Source organism: Pseudorca crassidens, chromosome X (genome assembly GCF_039906515.1).
Source record: "Pseudorca crassidens isolate mPseCra1 chromosome X, mPseCra1.hap1, whole genome shotgun sequence".
In the NCBI taxonomy this organism is placed as follows: domain Eukaryota; kingdom Metazoa; phylum Chordata; class Mammalia; order Artiodactyla; family Delphinidae; genus Pseudorca; species Pseudorca crassidens.
In genome coordinates, this window is record NC_090317.1 from 28,367,905 (window position 1) to 28,395,020 (window position 27,116).

At 37.7% G+C, this 27,116-nt stretch overlaps 1 long non-coding RNA gene across 1 annotated transcript in view; it reads right to left on the reverse strand.

Moving 5' to 3' along the window:
- Positions 1 to 1,627: 1,627 nt before the first annotated feature.
- LOC137217342 (uncharacterized) overlaps positions 1,628 to 27,116 on the reverse strand; it is a 139,358-nt gene continuing 113,869 nt past the window's right edge. The window contains exons 2-3 of the long non-coding RNA XR_010940070.1: positions 9,663 to 9,703; positions 1,628 to 1,763 (exon numbers count right to left, since the gene is read on the reverse strand). This is a non-coding gene — a long non-coding RNA (uncharacterized lncRNA). The remainder of the gene's footprint in view (positions 1,764 to 9,662; positions 9,704 to 27,116) is intronic.

Below are 27,116 nucleotides of genomic sequence, written 5' to 3' on the forward strand. Positions count from 1 at the left end.
ATGTTCAAAAAATCCTGGAACACTTACTGTGGATACTCAAACTGTAGCTATCAACTTGAAGGCATTTACCACTGAGCCATAAGACGTCATACCCTTTGATAAAAATGCATTCACAACAAAGCGTCACTAATTGCCTTTTCAAGAAATAACTAAGCCCAAGATAACTAAAATCTGACTCCTTTCTTATGTTTCAAGTATTATTGACTAGAAATGCCAAAGAATCAAAATCTCATTAATAAGCACTTTGCTTGTGATCAATCACTAAGTCCAATAAAATTATTTTTCTTACAAAAATAACCATTTTCCAAACCCTGTAAGCAAAAAGGAAAAAAAAAGTTTTGAAAGAACCTGCTTTTGAGCCCCTCCTCCTCCCCACCACCAAGCAATCTGATTGGTAATAGCTTCCATTACTCAGGGCATAATTTTTCTTTCCTTGTTCCTTAGTCTCAAAGACACAAAAAGAAAATAAAATGCTGTACATATTTTTAGAGTGATCAAAAGGCTAATCAGACCTAATTCCAACCTCTATCCCAGAGAAAATCAATCAATAGTTGTCTGAGTTCCAAATCCTCCTTAAACTGTGGAAAGCAGCGCTTCTTCCACTAGGATTAGAACAGCAATGAAAAACAGATTTTAAAAGTGTTTTTTTGTTTGTTTGTTTTCAAGGACTATTACTCAATTTTTTGAAAATCAGAATATGCAGTATTTTTCACTAAAAATAAATAGTTCTTTGGGTTACAGAATCTCAAAAAATGCCCCAAATTAATTATTGGCAGCTAACCCAAGATACCCATGCTAGTTTGATCCCCCATCTTTATCCAGGACCTCCCTTGTCTCAGCAACAAGTCCATCTGCTTGCCTGTATCACTCTCTCTTATTGCAAAACCCCATCTCTCTTTCCACCCCCAGACCACCCTGCTTACAGCATCCCCAAAGGGCACCCATATTCTCATGTGTAATTCCTTCCCCCTCCATCCTGACAATTCTTTCTTCAAGGTTTCCACTCCTTTTAAGGCTCCTCTTCACTTCTGCTACCTCTCTTTGCTTGTTACTAACCCCAAACCATACCACTTCCATTTCCTTTGGAACCCTTCAGATATCCAAATTCCAAACCCTTGGTGTTCCTAAGAGCTAATCTAAAACCACACACTAAAAAGGATAAACTAGCAAGGATTATTTGTTTCATTCAGAGCTGACCTTCATATGCAGAGATAGTCCTTTTGATCCACCAGCAGCAAGACGTGTGTAGTGCTTTTCTGGTAGTAATGTGGCTGTGTATTATCTCATTTTTCCCCCCTCCAGCTAGACTGATATCCGTTGAAAGGCTTATGTATTATTGAGACATCTGCCTTAGATTTTGAAGTGAAGAAAACTAGTCCATAAATGCAGGATTTGACTCCCCCAAGTACCCTGCTCTAACAACTGAAATACCATTGAGGTAATAAGTGAGGCAATATAATCAGTCCAAACTTCATAAAGTCTTTCCTTCACTCATTCAGCAACTATCTACTAGGCACTGACCTAGGTATTATGGATATACAAACTCCAAGATATGATCTGTATTAGTCAGGTTTCTGATGCAATAATGTTGTATCACAAATAATCTCAAAATCTCAGTGGACTATCACATTTATTTTGCACATTCATGGGTCTGTGGGATAGCTGGGGTTTGACTGATCTCAGCTGGGCTCATCTAAGGTAGACTGGACTCTAGACTTCAGGTTAGGTCCACGTCTGCTCCAGTCTTCATCCCTGGACCTAGGCTGAAGGAAGAATGGATACTTGGGTCATGTTCTTCTCATGGCATAAGTCAGAAGCTCAAGAGGGGTGTGTTGGCAGGCTGTTATATACACTCATATTCCATTGGTCAAAATCATATGACCAAGTCCAAAATCAATGGGATAGGAAAATATATTGTGCCCACAGTAAGCCACAATGAGGGTAAAGATGAAAGGAAGCACTGTAAGCAAATAATACAATCTATCCACATGGTCCCTATCATAAACAACTCCCAGCCCAGTAAGGGAGATACATGGGAGGAAAAAACAGCCAAAACTCACTTTTACCACCTTACACATTTCTTTGACTCTAACTCATTTACTTTGTAGAACTCCAGACTGACCCCTCCTTTCCCCAAAATTCCCCTCAAAGAGTTCTGAAGCCTTAGCGGGTATCTCAAATGCCTCTGAGATCTGCTTTTCTCAACCACCATGTGGCATCTGACATTTTTCTCCTGTCCTGCTCAGCTAGCAAAGGCAATGCCTGATTGCTGCCAAAGACAAAAGTGGCAGTCACGTGATTGATGCCCACCAAAGATACCACAGTCAGCTGCACTCAACTCTGTGCAAAGGGTATGGCACCAATGTCTGTACCATGAACACCTAAGTTCCATGGCAAAGATACATTAAGGACACTATTGCCACCAATACTGTTGATATTTTAAACTCTCAGGAGCTCACGTGTTTACTGAAAAAAAGAAAAGAAACAGCTCTTCAAAATTCTAGTCACACTTATTTCAGGCATGCAATAAAAAGAAGGTCTGAGTAATAACCTACTATCCCCAGAAAACAGCCCTTAAGTTCCTAGGGTCGAGGAAGTCACTTTATTAACTTCATTGTTTTTACCCCTATGATAAGCTGTTCCCCAGAAGTTCTTAATCCTACACACAAATAGATCTCTGGTGGGCCAAAACTTTTCTGAATGCTTTGGTAAACACAACTCAAGGCTGAGATCTGAATTGCATAACCCTAATACAACATGATGAATTCTATAAGAGATTTAGGTTTTAAAAAAATACTAAGGAATAAAAGAGAGTGATTTATTTGGCTGAAAGGGTCAGAGAAAGCTTTACACATGAGATGACCTTGAGTGTTGGTTCACCAAGTACACAGCGAGAGAAGGCATTATAGACAAAGGGGAGGGTGCAACTAGTGTGCATTAGTCAGTGGAAAAGACTCATCTTCTCTTGACCTGCCTAACGATCAAATGGCAGATGAGATAACCAAATGTATGCTTTCTCCTGCCAACTGGTCTATCTCCTGGGTAAATCTGTGATGGCAGAAGGAAGCCAGGCTCTAGCACTGTACAATACCAAGAAAAAGAAATCTAAAAAGTAAAGTGCTATTAATTAGTCAAGGTGGAAAATTTCCTAGTTCTAGCTACAGGTGTCATGTTTTGCCATCATTGCCAGAATATCTAGAATTAGTAGTAAAAATTCTAGGGAAGAAAGGTGCTTCTGGAAAGTACAACGGAATTTAAGAAAAGAATCATATTCTAAGTATCAAGAGCTGAACACTGTTGAATTTCTCTATGTTCTCTAATGGCCCCTGGTTACACTGCTGAGTAAACAAAAATACCTCATCCCCCTCTTCTGTTTATCCGCCCATACCTACCCTGCTAAAATGGAGGGGTCAGAGAACATGTGTACTTGTTAGCTCTGTTAGGTGTAGTTGATGTTCTACAATGTGTGCACAACATACTGTGAGCTTTCCTCTGAACTACCAGTTCCAGCTCATAATCATGATGCCAACCTTATCCCCGAAACTTCTGTGAAGTTGGAAACACTGCTTGAATAAGATTTATATAATAAAATATATTATATTTATATAATAAATAAAAATACCATAACAGAAGAGAGAGAGATATAAAGAGAAAGATGGAGAGAGACAGACATCAAGGAAGAATGCAAGGGAAAAACTATATTTTAGTACTTTTTAATGGTACGTAGTCCTTGCATTTTGAACAAGAGGCCTCACATTTTCATTTTGTACTGGACCCCTCAAATTTAGCAGCCTGTCTTCATCTGTAATGCAATCCCTGAAGACGAACAATAGAACTAGTGCTAGTTATCAGAAAACTCCCTCCTTTCTTTATCTGAAACATTTCCTTCTACATGCCTGGTCACTACAAAGAGGCCGTTGTTCATGTGCAAGTCTTATAGATTGTGAATGTCACAGCTTATTCTCCCCTTTGATAAAATTCCCATACAGCTAAATACTTTGCTATAATGAGCAGACCTGACTAATAATAACTTCCTCCAAGGGAAAATACAGGAAATTGAAGTAATACATTGCTTTGAATTTCTTTATAGTGCTGGTATGTACAAATCGCCAGAGTAGAAATAAAACAGTTTCCCCCCATAATTGGCAAAATTCATGAATTACCACAGAAAAAAGATAAACTAAAATAATTTTTATAAGAGACTTACAGTGCTAAAGCATTGGTTAGACACACGAAGCCGCCAGACTGAGACTACTGGTCCTCTTCTACCGTATTTGTCTACTGACTTGTCTCATGACCCACAAAAGCAAACCTCAGGTAAGAGCAATAAAAAAGAAATCTAGTTCGAACTTCCTCCACATGTTGCTCATTAGACAAACTGTAGACTGTTAAAGGTGGAAAGCAACCACACAATCATATAATTCATGCTTCTCATTTTAGATGGAATAACTAAGGTCCACAGAAATAAAGTGACTCAAAAAATGTAATCTCGGGATTGAAAAGATCCTTAGGGTCTTGTTACCTAACTCTCCATTAGATGTTGCAACTCCAAGTACTTGAAAACTCCCAGTTATGGGAAGCTCATTAAGGACATTTATTTCCTTTTTCAATACTTCTTTCTCATATTAAGTCAAAGTCTATATTTACTATAGCTTCTATCCATTGGTCTTAGCTCTTACATCTTGAGGCCACTTAGTAGAAGTTACATGTTGGAGGACAGCGATTGTGTCTGAACTAAATCTTCTTCTTTAACCCAAATATTCCTCGATTATTCCTCAATGTCCAACCTAAGATCATATACCATACTCAGTGACAAATAAAGAATGAGACTTCGGGACTTCCCTGGTGGCGCAGTGGTTAAGACTCCGTGCTCCCAATGCAGGGGGCCTGGGTTTGATCCCTGGTCAGGGAACTAGATCCCACATGCATGATGCAACTAAGGAGCCAGGCGAGCTGCAACTAAGGGGCTCGCAAGCCGCAACTAAGACCCGGCGCAACCAAATAAATTAAATAAATAAATATTTTTTAAAAAAAGAATGAGACTTCAATCCTCTTAATTTCTTTTACTGTTCTCTTTTCCCTCTATCCCATGACTGTAAAACATGACTGATAGAAATGTGGGCTCAACTAGAATTACCTAATTAAGCAAACTAATTTTTTACCTAAACAGGGACTACCTAAAGGCCTCTAAAAAACTTGAATCTGACAAGCTACCTTTATCCCCACGTCTCTCTCCTACATCTCACTAAAATCCCTCATATTCCAAGGACCACATATCCCCAAAGAGTTCCTGGCCACTAAGCTTCTGTTAGGATGCTATTTAACTTATTTGAATAATTCAGCACTTTCAGCATTTTGCATTAATATAGGCCACAGCAGGATAAAGAAACCAAAGCTAAGCCCAGATGCCTTGTCACTAAGATAAAGAGATGTAAGGCCTAGAAAATCCAGAAATTCGGGATAAAGAGGAGAAAGAAGCAGAGGAGAGTCTGGCTGTACTGATTAGCTTGTTTAGTACCCTGTGCTGTTTGAATACATCAAGCCTTAAAATCATTATTGTCTTCTGGGGTACGTGCAATAACATAATAACAACAAGATACCATTTCTTTAGCACTATATGTTAGGCATCTTACTTGCAAAATAATATTATTAAACTTCCTCCCAGCTCCCTTCTATGTGACTGATGTTATTCTCATTTTACTGTTGAGGAAATTAATGTTCAGAAAGATTAACTTGGCCAAGGTCATACACCCAGTAAAGTGACACAGCCAACATTTTGCTGCTTACAAGGCCCAGGATTTTACCATCCTCCAATCTCTTACATATAGGATTCTGTGAAGGTCTGTGTGAACTGCAGGGAAGGAGATGAAAGGAAATAATGCATACTCTTTAGGAAAACTGACAGAATCAGGTCTGGAATCCACTCTGACTCCACTATACCCCAGGATCAGGCAGGTCTTCAGGAACCAAGGAGAAAGAAATCCAGAGCTCAGTAAGTCAGGGATACTGAAGCTGAAGCAACAACATTAGTTAAGAAGACCAAGGTAGGTTTGACCCTGTGTGGGGCTAGCTGGAGCAGGTATTAAAGACTCTACGATTACATTCATACGTTTATCCTCAATTGCCTAGAACAGTGTATGGCACATAGTAGGTGCTCCGTAGGCACACAGTAGGCATACTTGTTAAATGACTGAATTATAATCAAGTTCTTACAACTCGTGAATATTTCAAAGCAATGTAAGTGCTGAAATAATTCAGAGCTAGGGAATGATCCTGTGGGCCAGGCTTATTCCAGGAATGCATCTAGGAAATCCTCCCTTGAGAACAATAATGAGAATGCTAGGAACAACTTACATGAGGTTATCACAAACCAGCCCTTTTCACAAATAAGTACTCCAAACTGGCCCTGTGGAAAGGATTTATTTTCCTCTGTCCCTTTTAAGAATAAATTTCTTTACAACTGTTAAATATGAGTATGTACAAATCTAGTGGTTTCACCTCACTTCACAGGAAACAATCAGTCTAGAGAGCTAAAGCAAGCACTGATTTCTTACAACTCAGCACAGGATACTTTCTGATGTCCAAATACTGTAGAGAAAGTGACACTACTTGAAATAAATTACACTCTATTCGGGTAAGTAGGAGCTGTGATTTGCCACCATGCTTGTTTACATTCTCACTCTTTCATAAGAGTCAATGACTGGCAATGGACTTCCTTGTCATTTATTTTAATTCACTTTTCAATGAAGTTTTTAGCAGATATTAAATAAGATAGTGCCAGGATAACTGTTACATTATCAAAAACAAATACCATAAAATCTCAATTAATTGGAATCCAACTAACAGTCCTTTCAATTAAACTGTTTTTCCCCACTGTGTTCACATTTTAGTAGAAAGATTATTATCACAGGATAAACTTGTGTCAGAGGTTTATTAAAAACATCAGTAGTAACAAGCCAAATTCTAGGAAAAGCCCTGAGGTCGGTACAGATTCAGCCCAGTCTCTTGCTTGTTAATACTAATCCTGGACCATGATCACTGATTTATACCACGATACCCTTAACGTCCTGAACTGTGGTTTAGGTTAGAAGAGGACAGGAGATTCTGAGAAAGCCTGGGTCCTGGAATTTAGGGCCAAAAAAGCCAGGCATCTGATCCAGGAAACACTGTCAGTTATATTACTTTTGATAGACAGGCATGGGGAGATCCAAAACCAGGTATGAGAAAGGATAGGTAGGGCAGTGGAAAGTAATCCCACAATTCTGGATATTCAGTTAATCGTTAGGCCAAACAGGCAGTCAGTTGGAACAGCGTACAGCCTAAAGCAAATATGCTGAGTCCCAGAAAGACTGGGGTTCATAAAGTCAAGAAATTCAGTTATTGAGGTAGCTGATTTTACTGATTCATCCAGTAAAATTAATTAATTAATTAATTTTATTTATTTATTCTAAAAACTCAGATACAGGAAAATAAGACAGGATCCCAGTGGTTATATGTGGAGGCTTTATAGACAATCATGAAAGAGTTCACAATTCCATTTCTTCCACTTAACTACTTGTAATGGTTAATTTTGTGGCAACCTGCTTAGACTATAGTACTCACCTACTTTGCTAATCTAGGTGTTACTTGTGACAGAAAACCTCAATAGACTTTGGAACAAAGAAGACATACAGATAGCTAACAGGCACATGAAAAGATGCTCAACATTGCCAATTATTAGAGAAATGCAAATCAAAACCAAAATGAGATATCACCTCACACCTATCAGAATGGTTATCATCAAAAAGTCTACAAATAACAAATGTTGGCGAGGATAAGGAGAAAAGGGAACCCTTGTACACTGTTGGTGGGAATGTAAATTGGTTCAGCCACTATGAGAAACAATATGGAGATTCCTCAAAAAAACAAAAATAGAACTACCATATGATCCAGCAATTCCACTCCCAGGTATGCTTCTGGAAAAAATGAAAACACTAATTTGAAAAGATACATGCACCCCACGCATGTATCTTTTCAAATTAGTGTTTTCATTTTTTCCAGAAGCATACCTGGGAGGGAGGGAGACGCAAGAGGGAAGAGATATGGGGACATATGTATATGTATAACTGATTCACTTTGTTATAAAGCAGAAACTAACACACCATTGTAAAGCAATTATACTCCAATAAAGATGTTAAAAAAAAAGATACACGCACCGCAATGTTCACAGCAGCACTATTTACAATAGCAAAGACATGGAAGCAACCCAAGTGCCCATAAACAGACAACTGGATTAAGAAGATGTGGAATATATATACAATGGAATATCACTCAGCCATAAAAAAATGAAATACTCCATTTGCAGCAACATGGATGGACCCAGAGAATATTATGCTTAGTGAAATAAGTCAGACAGAGGAATACAAATGCTATATGATATCACTTATATGTGGGATCTGAATAATAATACAAATGAATGTATATGCAAAACAACTAGACTCACAAACATTGAAAATAAACTTGTAGTTACCAAAGGGGAGAGGGTGGGAGAAGGGACAAATTAGGGATATGGGATTAACAGATACAAACTACTATAAATAAAATAGATAAGCAAGCAGAATTTACTGTATAGCCCAGGGAATTATAGCCATTATATTGTAATAACCCATAATGGATTATAACCTGCAAAAATACTGAATCAATATGCTGTATACCTAAAACTAACACAATATTGTAAATCAACTACACTTCAATTTTTAAAAGTCTTATTTTGTTAATAATATTTGCATAAGATGTGAAGAAAATGCCACAAAGAGCTTTGTAGGGCAATTTGATAATACATAGTTATTAAGATTGCTTGTACCCAAAGATAAAATAAATTCAATCATCTCCATTACCGCTACAGAAAACACTTGCACCTGTACACACAAAGCCATATACAAAATTGTTCATTGTAGCCCTGTTTCTACTACTGACAATTTGGAAACAACCTAAAAACCCATGAAAAGGAGAATAGCTAAATTAACTATGGAGTGTTCATATTATAGGACAATACAAAGCTAGTAAAATGGATGAGCTAGCTACACATGCAGCAACAAATACTCTCCCAAGACACTTTGTTGAGTGAAGAAAACACAAGTTGCAAGACACTTTGTACAGAAAAATACCAATTATGTGATCATGCACACAGGAATACACAGGCACCTACACACACAGACACACCCCAATAGGAGCATACATATGGAAGTATGAAAAAGCCTGGCAAAATTTTGGAAGGATAAAATCAAACTCATGGAAATAGTCAATTCTGAGAAGAAAGAGTAGACTGGAGTTGGGTCTACCGTCTCATATATAATGTTTCATTTTTTTAAAAAGAACAATGTAATTAAGACATTAATTAAAGTTAGAAAGAAAAGAAACTCTGACCCTGGAATGAGAAGACATAAAATGCTGAAGAATTCTCCCTGGCATGAAATAATTCTCCTTGTTCACAGCTACCAACTACTTGGCCCTGCACATCTCTTTTGGGCATGGCTCTACAGCTCTACATTTCCTCAGCACCAGGCCACAAATCTGTCCAAGCCAACGACTGCTTCCCTGGACTCACAGGCACGAAACCATATCCAAAAAGGAAACTGGTATTGGATCAAAGCGATTTGAAATGAAAGTCCATCCCAACTTACCAAAATGTCCAAGGTCCTCCATTTTCTAATAGTTTGCAGGGCTGAAAGCCAAAACAAAGGAAAAAAGGTCAAAACATGCATATTTTGAGAGCTCACACCTCTCTGCTTGTCACACTCTGCATATTTGGCCCTTGATTCAACTATTTCAATAGAGATTTTCCCATTTTTAAAACTTGCAAACTTGTAAGCTGCCTCTTTATCAGTAAGTTAACTACAATTTGCCTCTCAGTTGCCAAAGCACCAACTATATGTAACTTTTTTTTTTTAAGAAAATGAACAGTCTCTGGAGTTTTGCTCCTCATTTGGCACTAGTATATATCCCATACATCTAAAATAAGAATATTCTAACAATGGTAAAATGACCAGGGCTTGTTTAATCACAATTACCTTTGATGCAGACTGTGTTTTGCAACCAAAGAACCATTTCATGGTTATACAAGGCAATTAAACTACAATAGTGGTATATACATCTTATCTTGACTACTAGATTATAAATTGTAAATGTCATAGAAATAATTTTAAAGGTACCAATTTTGAACACTTACTATGTATCAGTTACTCTATGACCACTTTAAATATATTATTGAATTTAAATTTTAATCCTATAGCAAAATGTAAAGAAAGTATTATCAGCCCATTTATTAGATGAAGAAAGTGATGCTTAGAAACATTAAGCAACTTGCTCTCAAGGTCACACATCTGGTAAGTAACAGAGTCAGGGTTTGAGTCTGGTTTTGTTATATTACAAAGACAGCAACAACTGCACACATAATACAACCTTTTATATATCAAATGGAGAAGCTGAATCTGGGAAAGAGATTGAGAAAATGACCCCATGGGAGTTTGCTTGGTAGCAGGGACTCTATCTCACACATCTTTGTATTGCCCACAACACATAGCCCAGTTACTTGCACATAATACTAAACAAATATTTGTTCAATAAGTAAATAAATGTAAAGTTACAGAAAAATAAAATAGAAGGCTTTCAATATGCTATTCCACTCTTAAATAAATATCCCATTTTTAATTCATTCTCAATACATTACTTGCTAAAGGACAACACTCCATACAAAATAGAGCTATCTTAGACTTGTCATCACTTATTTGAAGCAGCATAAGCCCAAAAGAAAATTGCAAGATTAAAACAAAATCAATGAATGGATTTGACATTTTATGAAATCAAAATGAACATACTACCTGTGACATGCTTTTAGTTTTTGTTTTGAAAATTATAGCTAATTTTAAATATTACACACCATATCTTCTCTTTGCTTTGAAAACCTTACAACTACCATTGGCCAAAAGCAATAAAAATATGAGTAGCACCTGAAAAAGAGAAATGTAATGAATTAAATCTCTACCTAGGTGGGAAGGTAAAATGGTTCAGCCACTTTGGAAAATAGTTTGTCAGTTTCTTATAAAAAACATACATTTACCATATGACACACTGATTATGTTCCTAGGTGTTTAACTAAATGAAATGAAACTTATGCTCACACAAAAACATGCATGTATTTATGCAGGATTTATTCTTAATCATCAAAATCTGGGGAAAAATTCCTATCAACTAGTGCATAAATAAATTGTAGTGCATCACATCAAATAATGGAATCTCAAAGCTTATTTAGCAATTAAAAGGAATGAACCACAGATATGTAACAACATGGATGAATGTCAAATTCATTACGATAACTGAATAGCCATCACAAAAGGCTACACGCTGTATGATTCCATTGATATGACATTCTGGAAAAGGGAAAACAATAGGGATGGAAAAGAGATGAGGGGGCTACTGGAAATGTTTCGTATCTTAATTTTGTTGGTTTGCACTTGTCAAAACTTACAGAACTGTATGCTAAATAGGGCAAATTTTACTGTATGTCAATTATACCTCAATTTTTTTAATTAAAAAAAAGCCTCACTTATAATGAAACTATTCGCATTTTTTAGTCCTATCTTGTTTCAAAAAAGGAGGGGATATGGCTACAAATAGATCTAATGCAAAAGGTAACAAATTTTATAATCATTTTAAAAATAAGTGCTATCATTTGAAATAACAATGTAATAAATTGTGATGATCGAAGTTCCTTCCCCCAAAAAAGTGAGTAAGGAAATCATAGCAGAGAAAACACATGGGCAGTACAATTCAGATTAAACTAGCAGTGAGGTTAGTACAAAAATGCACACTATAATGTCTTTCCACTTCCTAGAGAATGGTCACAAATTTAGTTTAGGGCATCCCAGCAACTGATACAAACAGGGAGGTCCAATGGGTTACATGAGTCCTGTTTCTGTTCAGTAAAGAAAAAAACAATCCAATTTCTTAGGAACAGAAAGAGAAACACGTATTATAAGCCAAAAATTAAAAAAAAGGAAACGGAAAACAAGAACACTGAGATAGAAGCAAAATATAGAAAGAAAAAAATGGCAGGATAATAAATAAAGCCAATGATTGGGCATAAGGGAAAAATAGTACAACTGGCAAATAAAAGATTACACCAATTAATTAAAAAGAGGAAAAATGCAAACCACAGACATACCATCTCTCCCATTCTCAGGGTCTTTGCTCTTATTGTTCCCCCTGTTTAGAATACTCCTCCCCCAGCCCTTTCCTTGACTGACTTAGCTTAAAAATCACCTCCTCAGAGAGGCCTTCCCTGATAATGCAATCTAAAGTAGACCACCCTACCCACATGACCAGGTCTGTCTACTAGACTACAAGCTCTATAAATGAGGACAGAGCCTTTTATCTATTTTTTTTTTAACTGCTTCACCCTTAGTGCCTGAATGCACGCTTGGCACACAGTAAGTGCTCAAAAAATATATTCAACCACATGTTTTAATCAGAATAAGAGGAAAACTTAAATCCTCTTGGGTATTTTCAAATAAATTTGGTAATCATTCATTAAAAAAGAATAAATTTCTACTAAAATAAAAAAATTAAAATCAGCACCATAAGAAATAGAGATGCATATACTCCAACAATAGAAAAATACATTTTTTTAAGACAAATGCTTAAGTCAACTGGAACTGATGGATTCAGTAGAACTTCTTTCAAACTTTCTTACACTACACATTCTTTTGCTTCAAATTATTTTTAAATACAGATAAAGGAGGTATGCTACCCATGTCATTGTATAAGGCAGATATGGTTTTATTCTAAAATTGAGAAGAAAAGTACCAAATGAGGGCATTCTAGGCTGATCTCACTTTTGCTCAAACAATGTGTGTGTTTGTATATACATATATCATATATATTATTATATATTATTTAAGCTATGTATGTGTGTATAACCTGACTAAAATCCTAGAGTCTTAAGAAACAGAACACTAGGACATAATTTTTTAAAGTATCAACTATAACTATTTATTTTATGAATACAAGCTAATATAATGCGTTAATGGGAAAATATATTAAATTATTTTTTCAATAGCTGCCAAGAAACACTGGTAACATTCAACATATTTTCTTGATTAACAAAACTACACGTTTTCATTCCTAACATGAAAAGGACACATTTAAAAAACAGAATCAATAATATATTTTAACAGAGAAGTATGATCGGAATTACTTTCTCTAAAATCAAGAACAGGCAAAAAGAGAACCCCACAAATGCTGGGTTTTTTTTTCCTGGTTGCCACTCTCTTTTAATAGAATATTGACTAAGATTATCAGAGAGAAGAAAAAGGAACTGAAGGTACATTTAGGAAAGGAAGATACTAAAAATCATTTCTTGCTTATGACATGAATATACAGTACTCAGAAAATCCAAAGAAGTTAACCAGAAAATTACCTGAGGTAATAAAATGAGTCCATCAGAATTGTGGAGTGAAGTAAGCCCACAAAAATAAATTAAATGCATCCCTATATACTAATAATACAGAAAATACAATGAATAATTCAAAAAAGAAATGAGATTACATTCACAGTAGTTACTAGAAACATTAATGCCAGTGCATTAACTTTGTGACACAAAGAAAATTGAGACCCTAATGAGTGAAAAGTGGAAGATTTAAATAAATGAAGAAATGTACCTTCCTTATTGTTAGAAAGATTAAAAATGAGAGTACTCAAACTCACAAATACATACTACAACAGTTGTCAGAATTATGTGATATTTTAACTAAATGAGGGAGACTAATCAGTGGTATAGAATGTGCAGAAACTCACTCAAATAATTATTATAATAACTAAAAATATTGTAAACAATATAAGTAATACAGAAATGGAGAAGAGAATCATTTATAAATGTTTTACCAGGTGGTTACATACATGGTTAAAAATAAATAACTCGGAGGGGGGCTCTCAAGATGGCGGAAAGATGCAGAGATCACTTCCTCCCCACAGATACATCAGAAATACATCTACACGTGGAACAACTCCTACAGAACACTCACTGAAAGCTGGAAGAAGACCCCAGACCTCCCAAAAAGCAAGAAACTCCCAACGTATCTGGGTAGAGCAAAAGAATAAACACAGACAAAAGAATAGGGAGAGGACCTGCACCAGTGGGAGGGAGCTGTGAAGGAGGAACGGTTTCCACACACTAGGAAGCCCCTTCGTGGGCGGAGACTGCAGGTGGCGGAGGGGGGAAGCTTCGGATCCGCAGAGGAGAGCATAGCAACAGGGGTGCGGAGAGCAAAGCAGAGAGATTCCCGCACAGAGGATCGGTGCCGACCGGCACTCACCAGGCCGAGAGGCTTGTCTGCTCAGCCGCCGGGGTGGGAGGGGGCTGGGAGCGGAGGCTCAGGCTTCGGTGGGATCCCAGGGAGAAGACTGGGGTCGGTGGCGTGAACACAGCCTAAAGGGGGTTAGTGCACCAAGGCTAGCCGGGAGGGAGTCCGGGAAAAAGTCTGGACCTGCCGAAGAGGCAAGAGACTTTTTCTTGCCTCTTTGCTTCCTGGTGCGCAAGGAGAGGGGATTAAGAGCGCTGCTTAAAGGAGCTCCAGAGATGGGCACGAGCCATGGCTAACAGCGCGGACCGCAGAGACGGGCATGAGACGCTAAGGCTGCTGCTGCCACCACCAAGGACCCTGTGTGCGAGCACAGCTCACTATTCACACCTCCCTTCCGGGGAGCCTTTGCAGCCTGCCACTGCCAGGGTCCTGGGATCCAGGGAAAACTTCCCAGGGAGAACGCAGGGCGCTCCTCAGGCTGGTGCAACGTCCCGCCGGCCTCTGCCGCCACATGTTAGCCCCGAACTCCATGCCCTTCCCTTCCTCCCTGCCCTGAGTGAGCCAGAGCCCCTGAATCAGCTGCTCCTTTAACCCTGTCCTTTCTGAGCGAAGAACATATGCCCTCTGGTGACCTACACGCAGAGGTGGGGCCAAATCCAAAGCTGGGCCCCAGGAGCTGTGTGAACAAAGAAGAGAAAGGGAAATTTCTCCCAGCAGCCTCAGGAGCAGCGGATTATATCTCCACAATCAACTTGATGTACCCTGCATCGGTGGAATACCTGAATAGACAACAAATCATCCCAAATTGAGGGGGTGGACTTTGAGAGCAAGATTATTATTTTTTCCCCTTTTCCTCTTTTTGTGAGTGTGTATGTGTATGCCTCTGTGTGAGATTTTGTCTGTATAGCTTTGCTTTCACCATTTGTCCTAGGGATCTGTCCGTACGTTTTTGTTTTTTTTTTTTACTTTTTAAAAAGATTATTTTCTTAATAATTATTTTTTATTTTAATAACTTTATTTTATTTTATCTTACTTTATTTTATTTTAACCTCTTTCTTTCTACTTTTTCTCCCTTTTATTCTGAGCCGTGTGGATTAAAGGCTCTTGGTGCTGCAGCCAGGATTCAGTGCTGAGCCTCTGAAGTGTGAGAACCAACTTCAGGACACTGGCCCACAAGAGACCTCCCAGCTCCACGTAACATCAAACGGCGAAAATCTCCCAGAGATCTCCATCTCAACACCAACACCCAGCTCCACTCAACAACCAGCAACCTACAGTGCAGGCCACCCTATGCCAAACAACTAGCAAGACAGGTACACAACCCCACCCATTAGCAGACAGGCTATCTAAAATCATAATAAGGCCACAGACACCCCAAAACACACAACCAGATGTGGACTTGCCCAAAAGAAAGACAAGATCCAGCCTCAGCCACCAGAACACATGCACTAGTCCCCTCCAGCAGGATGTCTACACAATCCACTGACCCAACTTTAGCCACTGGGGACAGACAACAAAAACCATGGGAACTACGAACCTGCAGGCTGCAAAAAGGAGACCCCAAACACAGTAAGAAAAGCAAAATGAGAAGACAGAAAAAAACACAGCAGATGAAGGAGCAAGATAAAAACCCACCAGACCTAACAAATGAAGAGGAAATAGTCTACCTGAAAAAGAATTCAGAATAATGATAGTAATGATGATCTAAAATCTTGGAAAAAGAGAAACTGCAGGAAACATTTAACAAGGACCTAGAAGAACTAAAGACGAAACAAGCAATGATGAACAACACAATAAATGAAATTTAAAATTCTCTAGAAGGGATCAATAGCAGAATAACTGAGGCAGAAGAACAGATAAGTGACCTGGAAGATAAAATAGTGGAAATAACTACTGCAGAGCAGAAGAAAGAAAAAAGAATGAAAAGAACTGAGGGCAGTCTCAGAGACCTCTGGGACAACATTAAACGCACCAACATTCGAATTATAGGGGTTCCAGAAGAAGAAGAGAAAAAGAAAGGGACTGAGAAAATATTTGAAGAGATTACAGTTGAAAACTTTCCTAATATGGGAAAGGAAACAGTTAATCAAATCCAAGAAGCACAGAGAGTCCCATACAGGATAAATCCAAGGAGAAACACACCAAGACACATATTAATCAAACTGTCAAAAATTAAATACAAAGAAAACATATTAAAAGCAGCAAGGGAAAAACACTAACACATAAGGGAATCCCCATAATGTTAACAGCTGATCTTTCAGCAGAAACTCTGCAAGCCAGAAGGGACTGGCAGGACATATTTAAATTGATGAAGGAGACAAACCTACAACCAAGATTACTCTAAACAGCAAGGATCTCATTCAGATTTGATGGAGAAAATAAATCCTTTACAGACAAGCAAAACCTGAGAGAGCTCAGCACCACCAAACCAGCTTTACAACAAATGCTAAAGGAACTTCTCTAGGAAACAAACACAAGAGAAGGAAAAGACCTACAATAACAAACCCAAAACAATTAAGAAAATGGGAATAGGAAAATACTATCGAAAATTACCTAAAATGTAAATGGACTAAACGCTCCCACCAAAACATACAGACTGGCTGAATGGATAAAAAAACAAGACCCATATATATGGTGTCTACAAGAGACCCACTTCACACCTAGGGACACATACAGACTGAAAGTGAGGGGATGGAAAAAGATATTCCAGGCAAATGGAAATCAAAAGAAAGCTGGAGTAGCAATCCTCATACCAGACAAAAATAGACTTTAAAATAGACTATTACAAGAGACAAAGAAGGACATTACATAATGATCAAGGGCTCCATCCAAGAAGATACAACAATTGTAAATATTTATGCACCCAACATAGGAGCACCTCAATACATAAGGCAGATACTAACAGCCATTAAAGGGGAAATCAACAGTAACACATTCAGAGTAGGGGACCTTAACACCCCACTTTCACCAATGGACAGACCACCCAAAATGAAAATAAATAAGGAAACACAAGCTTTAAATGATACATTAAACAAGATGGACTTAATTGATATTTATAGGACATTCCATCCAAAAACAACAGAATACACATTTTTCTCAACTGCTCATGGATCATTCTCCAGGATAGATCATACCTGGGGTCACAAATCTAGCCTAGGTAAATTTAAGAAAATTGAAATCGTATCAGGTATCTTTTCGAAACACAACGCTATGAGACTAGATATCAATTACAGGAAAAGATCTGTAAAAAATACAAACACATGGAGGCAAAACAATACACTACTTAATAACGAGGTGATCACTGAAGAAATCAAAGAGGAATTCAAAACACACAAAGAAACAAATGACAATGGAGACACGACGACCCAAAACCTATGGGATGCAGCAAAAGCAGTTCTAAGTAGTTTATAGCAATACAATCCTACATTAAGAAACAGGAAACATCTCGAATAAAAAACCTAACCTTGCACCTAAAGCAAATAGAGAAAGAAGAACAAAAAAACCCCAAAGTTAGCAAAGGGAAAGAAATCATAAAAATCAGATAAAAAATCAATGAAAAAGAAATGAAGAAAACGACAGCAAAGATCAATAAAACTAAAAGCTGCTTCTTCGAGAAGATAAACAAAATTGATAAACCACTAGCCAGACTCATCAAGAAAAAAAGGGAGAAGACGCAAACCAATAGAAGTAGAATGAAAAAGGAGAAAGAATAACTGACACTGCAGAAATACGAAAGATCATGAGAGATTACTACAAGCAACACTATGACAATAAAATGGACAACCTGGAAGAAATGGACAGATTCTTAGAGACGCACAACCTGCGAAGACCGAATCAGGAAGAAATAGAAAATATGAACAGACCAATCACAAGCACTGAAATTGAAATGGTGATTAAAAATCTTCCAACAAACAAAAGCCCAGGACCAGAAGGCTTCACAGGCGAATTCTATCAAACATTTAGAGAAGAGCTAACACCTATCCTTCTCAAACTCTTCCAAAATATAGCAGAGGGAGGAACACTCCCAAACTCATTCTAGGAGGCCATCATCACCCTGATGCCATAACCAGACAAGGATATCACAAAGGAAGAAAACTACAGGCCAATATCACTGATGAACATAGATGCAAAAATGCTCAATTAAATACTAGCAAACAGGACATTTAAAAGATCATACACCATGATCAAGTGGGTTTTTTTCCAGGAATGCAAGGATTTTTCAGTATACACAAATCAACGTGATACACCACATTAACAAATTGAAGGATAAAAACAATATGATCATCTCAATAGATGCAGGAAAAGCTTTTGTCAAAATTCAACACCAATTTATGATAAAAACTCTCCAGAAAGTGGGCATAGAGGGAACTTTCCTCAACATAATAAAGGCCATATATGACAAACCAACAGGCAACATTGTCCTCAATGGTGAAAAACAAAAATCATTTCCACTAAGATCAGCAACAAGAGAAGGTTGCCCACTCTCACCACTCTTATTCAACATAGTTTTGGAAGTTTTACCCACAGCAATCAGAGAAGAAAAGGAAATAAAAGGAATCCAAATCGGAAAAGAATAAGTCACGCTGTCACTGTTTGCAGATGACATGAGACTATACACAGAGAATCCTAAAGATGCTACCAGAAAACTATTAGAGCTAATCAATGAATTTGGTAAAGTAACAGGATACAAAATTAATGCACAGAAATCTCTGGCATTGCTATACACTAATGATGAAAATCTGAAAGTGAAGTTAAGTAAACACTCCCACTTACCAATGCAACAAAAAGAATAAAATAACTAGGAATAAACCTACCTAAGCAGACAAAAGACCTGTATGCAGAAAATTATAAGAAACTGATGAAATAAATTAAGGATGATACAAATAGATGGAGAGATATACCATGTTCTTGGATTGGAAGAATCAACATGGTGAAAATGACTCTACTACCCAAAGCAATCTACAGATTCAATGCAATCCCTATCAAACTACCACTGGCATTTTTCACAGAACTAGAACAAAAATTTCACAGTTTGTATGAAAACACAAAAGACCCCGAATAGCCAAGGCAATCTTGAGAACGAAAAACGGAGCTGGAGCCATCAGACTCCCTGACTTCAGACTATACTACAAAGCTACAGTAATCAAGACAGTATGGTACTGGCACAAAAACAGAAATATAGATCAATGGAACAGGATAGAAAGCCCAGAGATAAACCCATGCACATATGGTCAACTTATCTTTGATAAAGGAGGCAGGAATGTACAGCAGAGAAAGGACAGACTCTTCTATAATTGGTGCTGGGAAAACTGAACAGGCACATGTAAAAGTATGAGATTAGATCACTCCCTAACACCATACACAAAAGTAACCTCAAAATGGATTAAAAACCTAAATTTAAGGCCAGAAACTATCAAACACTTAGAGGAAAACATAGGAAGGACACTTTATGACATCAATCACAGCAAGATCCTTTTTGACCCACCACCTAGAGAAATGGAAATAAAAACAAAAATAAACAAATGGGACCTAATGAAACTTCAAAGCTTTTTCACAGCAAAGGAAACCATAAACAAGACCAAAAGACAACCCTCAGAATAGGAGAAAATATTTGCAAATGAAGCAACTGACAAAGGAGTAGTCTCCAAAATTTATAAGCAGTCTATGCAGCTTAGTAACAAAAAAACAAACAACCCAATCCAAAAATGAGCAGAAGACCTAAACAGACATTTCTGCAAAGAAGATATACAGACTGCCAACAAACACATGCAAGAATACTCAACATCACTAATCATTAGAGACATGCAAATCAAAACAACAATGAGATATCATCTCACACCAGTCAGAATGGCCATCATCAAAAAATCTAGAAACAATAAATGCTGGAGAGGGTGTGGAGAAAAGGGAACACTCTTGCACTGTTGGTGGGAATGTGAATTGATACAGCCACTGTGGAGAAGAGTATGGAGTTTCCTTAAAAACTACGAATAGAACTACCATATGACCCAGCAATCCCACTACTGGGCATATACCCTGAGAAAACCATAATTCAAAAAGAGTCATGTACCAAAATGTTCATTGCAGCTCTATTTACAATAGTCCGGAGGTGGAAACAACCTAAGTGTCCATCATCGGATGAATGGATAAAGAAGATGTGGCACATATATACAATGGAATATTACTCAGCCATAAAAAGAAATGAAATTGAGCTATCTGTAGTGAGGTGGATAGACCTAGAGTCTGTCATACAGAGTGAAGTAAGTCAGAAAGAGAGAGACAAATACCGTATGCTAACAAATATATATGTAATTTAAGAAAAAAAAATGTGATGAAGAACCTAGGGGTAAAACAGGAATAAAGACACAGACCTACTAGAGAATGGACTTGAGCACATTGGGAGGGGGAAGGGTAAGCTGTGACAAAGCAAGAGAGAGGCATGGACATATATACAACTACCAAACGTAAGGTAGATAGCTAGTGGGAATCAGCCGCATAGCACAGGGAGATCAGCTCGTGATTTGTGACCATGTAGAGGGGTGGGATAGGGAGGGTGGGAGGGAGGGGGATGCAAGAAGGAAGAGATAGGGGAACATATGTATATATATAACTGATTCATTTTGTTGTAAAGCAAAAACTAACACACCATTGTAAAGTAATTATACTCCAATAAAGATGTTAAAAAAAAAAACAGACAAAGTAGACATTACATAATGATCAAGGGACTGATCCAAGAAGAAGATATAACAGTTGTAAATATTTATGCACCCAACACAGGAGCACCTCAATACATAAGGCAGATACTAAGAGCCATAAAAGGGGAAATCGACAGTAACACATTCAGAGTAGGGGACTTTAACACCCCACTTTCACCAATGGACATATCATCCCAAATGAAAATAAATAAGGAAACACAAGCTTTAATTGATACATTAAGCAAGATGGACTTAATTGATATTTAATAGGACATTCCATCCAAAAACAACAGAATACACATTTTTCTCAAGTGCTCATAGATCATTCTCCAGGAAAGATCATATCTGGGGTCACAAATCTAGCCTACGGTAAACTTAAGAAAATTGAAATTGTATCAAGTATCTTTCCCGACCACAACGCTATGAGACTAGATGTCAATTACAGGAAAAGATCTGTAAAAAATACAAACACATGGAGGCAAAACAATACACTACTTAATAACCAAGTGATCACTGAAGAAATCAAAGAGGAAATCAAACAATACCTAGAAACAAATGACAATGGAGACACAATGACCCAAAACCTATGGGATGCAGCAAAAGCAGTTCTAAGAGAGAAGTTTATAGAAATACAATCCTACCTTAAGAAACAGGAAACATCTCAAATAAACAACCTAACCCTGCACCTATAGCAATTAGAGAAAGAAGAACAAAAAAACCCCAAAGTCAGCAGAAAGTAAGAAATCATAAATATCAGATCAGAAATAACTGAAAAAGAAATGAAGGAAACGACAGCAAAGATCAATAAAACTAAAAGCTGGTTCTTTGAGATCATAAAGAAAATTGCAAGACATTAGCCAGACTCATCAAGAAAAAAAGGGAGAAGACTCAAATCAATAGAATTAGAAATGAAAAAGGAGAAGTAACAACTGACACTGCAGAAGTACAAAAGATCATGAGAGATTACTACAAGCAACTGTATGCCAATAAAATGGACAACATGGAAGAATGGACAAATTCTCAGAAATGCACAACCTGCCAAGCCTGAATCAGGAAGGAATAGAAAATATGAACAGATCAATCACAAGCACTGAAATTGAAACTATGATTAAAAATCTTCCAACAAACAAAAGCCAAGGACCAGATGGCTTCACAGGCGAATTCTATCAAACATTTAGAGAAGAGCTAACACCTATCCTTCTCAAACTCTTCCAAAATATAGCAGAGGGAGGAACACTCCCAAACTCATTCTACGAGGCCACCATAATCCTGATACCACAACCAGACAAGTTTATCACAGAGGAAGAAAACTACAGGCCAATATCACTGATGAACATAGATGCAAAAATGCTCAATTAAATACTAGCAAACAGAATCCAACAGGACATTAAAAAGATCATACACCATGATCCAGTGGGTTTTTTTCCAGGAATGCAAGGATTTTTCAGTATACACAAATCAACGTGATACACCACATTAACAAATTGAAGGATAAAAACAATATGACCATCTCAATAGATGCAGGAAAAGCTTTTGCCAAAATTCAACACCCATTTATGATAAAAACTCTCCAGAAAGTGGGCACAGAGGGAACTTTCCTCAACATAATAAAGGCCATATATGACAAACCAACAGCCAACGTCGTCCTCAATGGTGAAAAACTGAAACCATTTCCACTAAGACCAGGAAGAAGACAAGGTTGCCCACTCTTACCACTCTTATTCAACATAGTTGTGGAAGTTTTAGCCACAGCAATCAGAGAAGAAAAGGAAATAAAAGGAATCCAAGTCAGGAAAGAAAAAGTAAAGCTGTCACTGTTTGCAGATGACATGATAATATACATAGAGAATCCTAAAGATGCTACCAGAAAACTACCAGAGGTAGTCAATGAATTCGGTAAAGTAGCAGGATACAAAATTAATGCACAGAAATCTCTGGCATTCCTATACACTAATGATGAAAAATCTGAAAGTGAAGTTAAGTAAACACTCCCATTTACCACTGCAACAAAAAGAATAAAATATCTAGGATAAACCTACCTAAGGACACAAAAGACCTGTATGCAGAAAATTATAAGACACTGATGAAAGAAATTAAAGATGATACAAATACATGGAGAGGTATACCATGTTCTTGGATTGGAAGAATCAACATGGTGAAAATGACTCTACTACCCAAAGCAATCTACAGATTCAATGCAATCCTTATCAAACTACCACTGGCATTTTTCACAGAACTAGAACAAAAAATTTCACAGTTTATATGGAAACACAAAAGACCCCGAATAGCCAAAGCAATCTTGAGAACGAAAAATGGAGCTGGAGGAATCAGGTTCCCTGACTTCAAACTATACTACAAAGCTACAGTAATCAAGACAGTCTGGTACTGGCACAAAAACAGAAATATAGATCAATGGAACAGGATAGAAAGCCCAGAGATAAACCCACGCACATATGGTCACCTTATCTTTATTAAAGGAGGCAGGAATGTACAGTGGAGAAAGGACAGCCTCTTCAATAATTGGTGCTGGGAAAACTGGACAGGTACATGTAAAAGTATGAGATTAGAACAATCGCTAACACCATACACAAAAATAATCTCAAAATGGATTAAAGACCTAAATGTAAGGCCAGACACTATCAAACTCTTAGAGGAAAACATAGGCAGAACACTCTATGACATATATCACAGCAAGATCCTTTTTGACCCACCTCCTAGAGAAATGGATATAAAAACAAAGTAAACAAATGGGACGTAATGAAACTGCAAAGCGTTTGCACAGCAAAGGAAACCATAAACAAGACCAAAAGACAACCCACAGAATGGGAGAAAATATTTGCAAATGAAGCAACTGACAAAGGAGTAGTCTCCAAAATTTATAAGCAGTCTATGCAGCTTAGTAACAAAAAAACAAACAACCCAATCCAAAAATGGGCAGAAGACCTAAACAGACATTTCTCCAAAGAAGACATACAGATTGCCAACAAACACATGAACGAATGCTCAACGTCATTAATCATTAGAGAAACGCAAATCAAAACTACAATGAGATATCACCTCACACCGGTCAGAACGGGCATCATCAAAAAATCTAGAAACAATAAATGCTGGAGAGGTTGTGGAGAAAAGGGAACAGTCTTGCACTGATGGTGGGAATGTGAATGGTACAGCCACTATGGAGAACTGTATGGAGGTTACTTAAAAAATTAAAATAGAACTACCATACGACCCAGCAATCCCACTACTGGGCATATACCCTGAGAAAACCATAATTCAAAAAGAGTCATGTACCAAAATGTTCATTGCAGCTCTATTTACAATAGTCCGGAGGTGGAAACAACCTAAGTGTCCATCATCGGATGAATGGATAAAGAAGATGTGGCACATATATACAATGGAATATTACTCAGCCATAAAAAGAAACAAAATTGAGTTATTTGTAGTGAGGTGGATGGACTTAGAGTCTGTCATACAGAGTGAAGTAAGTCAGAAAGAGAAAGATAAATACCATATGCTAACACATATATATGGAATGTAAGAAAAAAATGTCATGAAGAACCTAGGGGTAAGACGGGAATAAAGACACAGACCTACTAGAGAATGGACTTGAGGATATGGGGAGGGGAAGGGTAAGCCATGCCAAAGTGACAGAGTGGCATGGACATATATACACTACGAAACGTAAAATGGATAGCTAGTAGGAGGCAGCCACATAGCACAGGGAGAGCAGCTTGGTGCTTTTTGACCACCTAGAGGGGTGGGATAGGGAGGGTGCGAGTCGCAAGAGGGAAGAGATATGGGAACATATGTATAACTGATTCACTTTGTTATAAAGCAGAAACTAACACACCATTGTAAAGCAATTATACTCCAATAAAGATGTAAAAAATAAATAAATAAATAAATAACTCAGTCAGACCCACGCCTTACACTGTAGATTTGCAGCAAATTCCAGATAACAGTCAAAGCTTTAATGACAAAGTATTTTGTTAAGTTATAAAGTTAAGTTATGTTTTAAGAATTGAAATTCAGTGTCAGGAGAAGTCAAACAAAGCTAGTATCTGAGAATAAAAACAAATTCACTACATTGGGACAAGAAGGATTCAGCTAAAGGCAATGGGGAAGAAGTCCAGCCCAGCAGGCCAATGCCTGGAGAATCTGGGCATAAGAGATGGCAGTCCAGGTAAGCAGTCAGCATTAGGGAAGGCCAGAAGAAGGGGCAGCTGTTGGTGATGTGGTAGGCAAGTAAAGAACAATGTGAGTGGCAATGAAGATAGGCATTATTTGGCTAGGCAGTAAATGTCCAGAGTTGTGGCAGCAAGTTCTGCAGTCCCAGTTGCTAGTCTGGGACTTAGAATCAGAATTCAAGTTCCTGAAAGAACAGGGGAGGAAAAGGCAAAGTCCTAGTCTTTTCTTTTTTGGCTGCACTGGGTCTTCTTTGCGGTGCGTGGGCTCTTCCTTGCAGACTTCTCTCTAGTTGTGGGGCTCGGGCTCTAGAATGTGTGGGTTTAGCTGCCCCGCAGCATGTGGGATCTTAGTTCCCTGACCAGAAATCGAACTCACATCCCCTGCACTGGAAAGTGGACTCTTAACCACTGGACCACCAGGGAAGTCCCCAAAGCCCCAGTCTTATAAGAATCAGAAACTAGGTAGATTATCAAAGCAGAGGCCCTGTCACAGAACTGCTGTACAAGTATAAACACAATTACAAGGAATGAGGCAGAAACCAATTTAGTAGAAAATGGATTGATCCAGTTCAGGCTTAGTATACAAGTAGAGGTTAAGTGGTTCTAACTGTGAGGATTTAAAGAGCTTGGGGATAGTGAACTAGATAGTTCACTACGAAATGGAATTTTATTGCAGCTGTGGAAGGGAGATATATTTCTGACTTTTAAAGAAATAGAGTATGCCATCTCATACAACATAAATGTATTCAAATGCCTTAAAAATAAAAGGGCTGTTAAGCTATGAAATGTAATAAAATGAATATCAAAAGGAAGTATCATAATGGGAAAAATTCATGAGAAAAATGTAACTGATAAAGGCTCACTATCCAACTCAAATAAAAAATTAATGCACATACATCAGGCTAATACTTAGATTCTACTTGATAAGTTAACGAAGATGAACAGGCAGTTTATATAAAAAGAACTGAAATAGGATATCATCATGTGAAAAAAGAAAAAGCCTCATTAGCAATTAAATGAATACAAATTAAAACTTAAACGTTCCATTGCTGGGCTTCCCTGGTGGCGCAGTGGTTGGGAGTCCGCCTGCCGATGCAGGGGATGCAGGTTCGTGCCCCGGTCCAGGAAGATCCCACATGCCGCGGAGCGGCTGGGCCCGTGAGCCATGGCCGATGAGCCTGCGCGCGTCCGGAGCCTGTGCTCCGCAACGGGAGAGGCCACAACAGTGAGAGGCCCGCATACCACAAAAAAAAAAAAAAAAAAAAAAAGTTCCATTGCTTATCTATTAAACTAACATAAACACATACAGTTTATAAAGTCAATTGCTAGCAGGAATTTGGGAAATGGGTGCGCTTATACATTGCTATTGGCTCTGTAAATTGATTCAGTTTTGCAGGATGGTAATTTGGCTATAAAAAAAAGAATAAAGAAACCACTCATAATTTTCCTCCTACTAATTCCATTGTAAGGAGTACACCCCTAAGGAAATAACCGACAGGAAAACATGATTTGTACTATGATTCTCATGGCAGTGCTCTGTGCAACTACTGGGTTGGCCAGCAAGTTCATTCAACTTTTTGTAAGATGCTACGAAAAATCCGAACGAACTTTTTGGCCAACCCAATATAAAGACTAAGAAAGAGTCCAAATGCTCTTTATTACTGATAATGTAACAAAGAGATCTTTTATAGAAATTAAAAGTGACAAATGAGAAGAATTTGTTATATATAATATGTAAAACTGTTATGTGAAAAAAAATTAGAGCACAAAATAGTAAGTACACAACAACACAACCATGTCAAAAGGTATAAAACCATTTATAATTTTCTATTTCTTCTGCCAGCTTTGGTAAGATGTATTTTCCTAGGAATTTGTCCATACCAACTAAATTTTCAAAT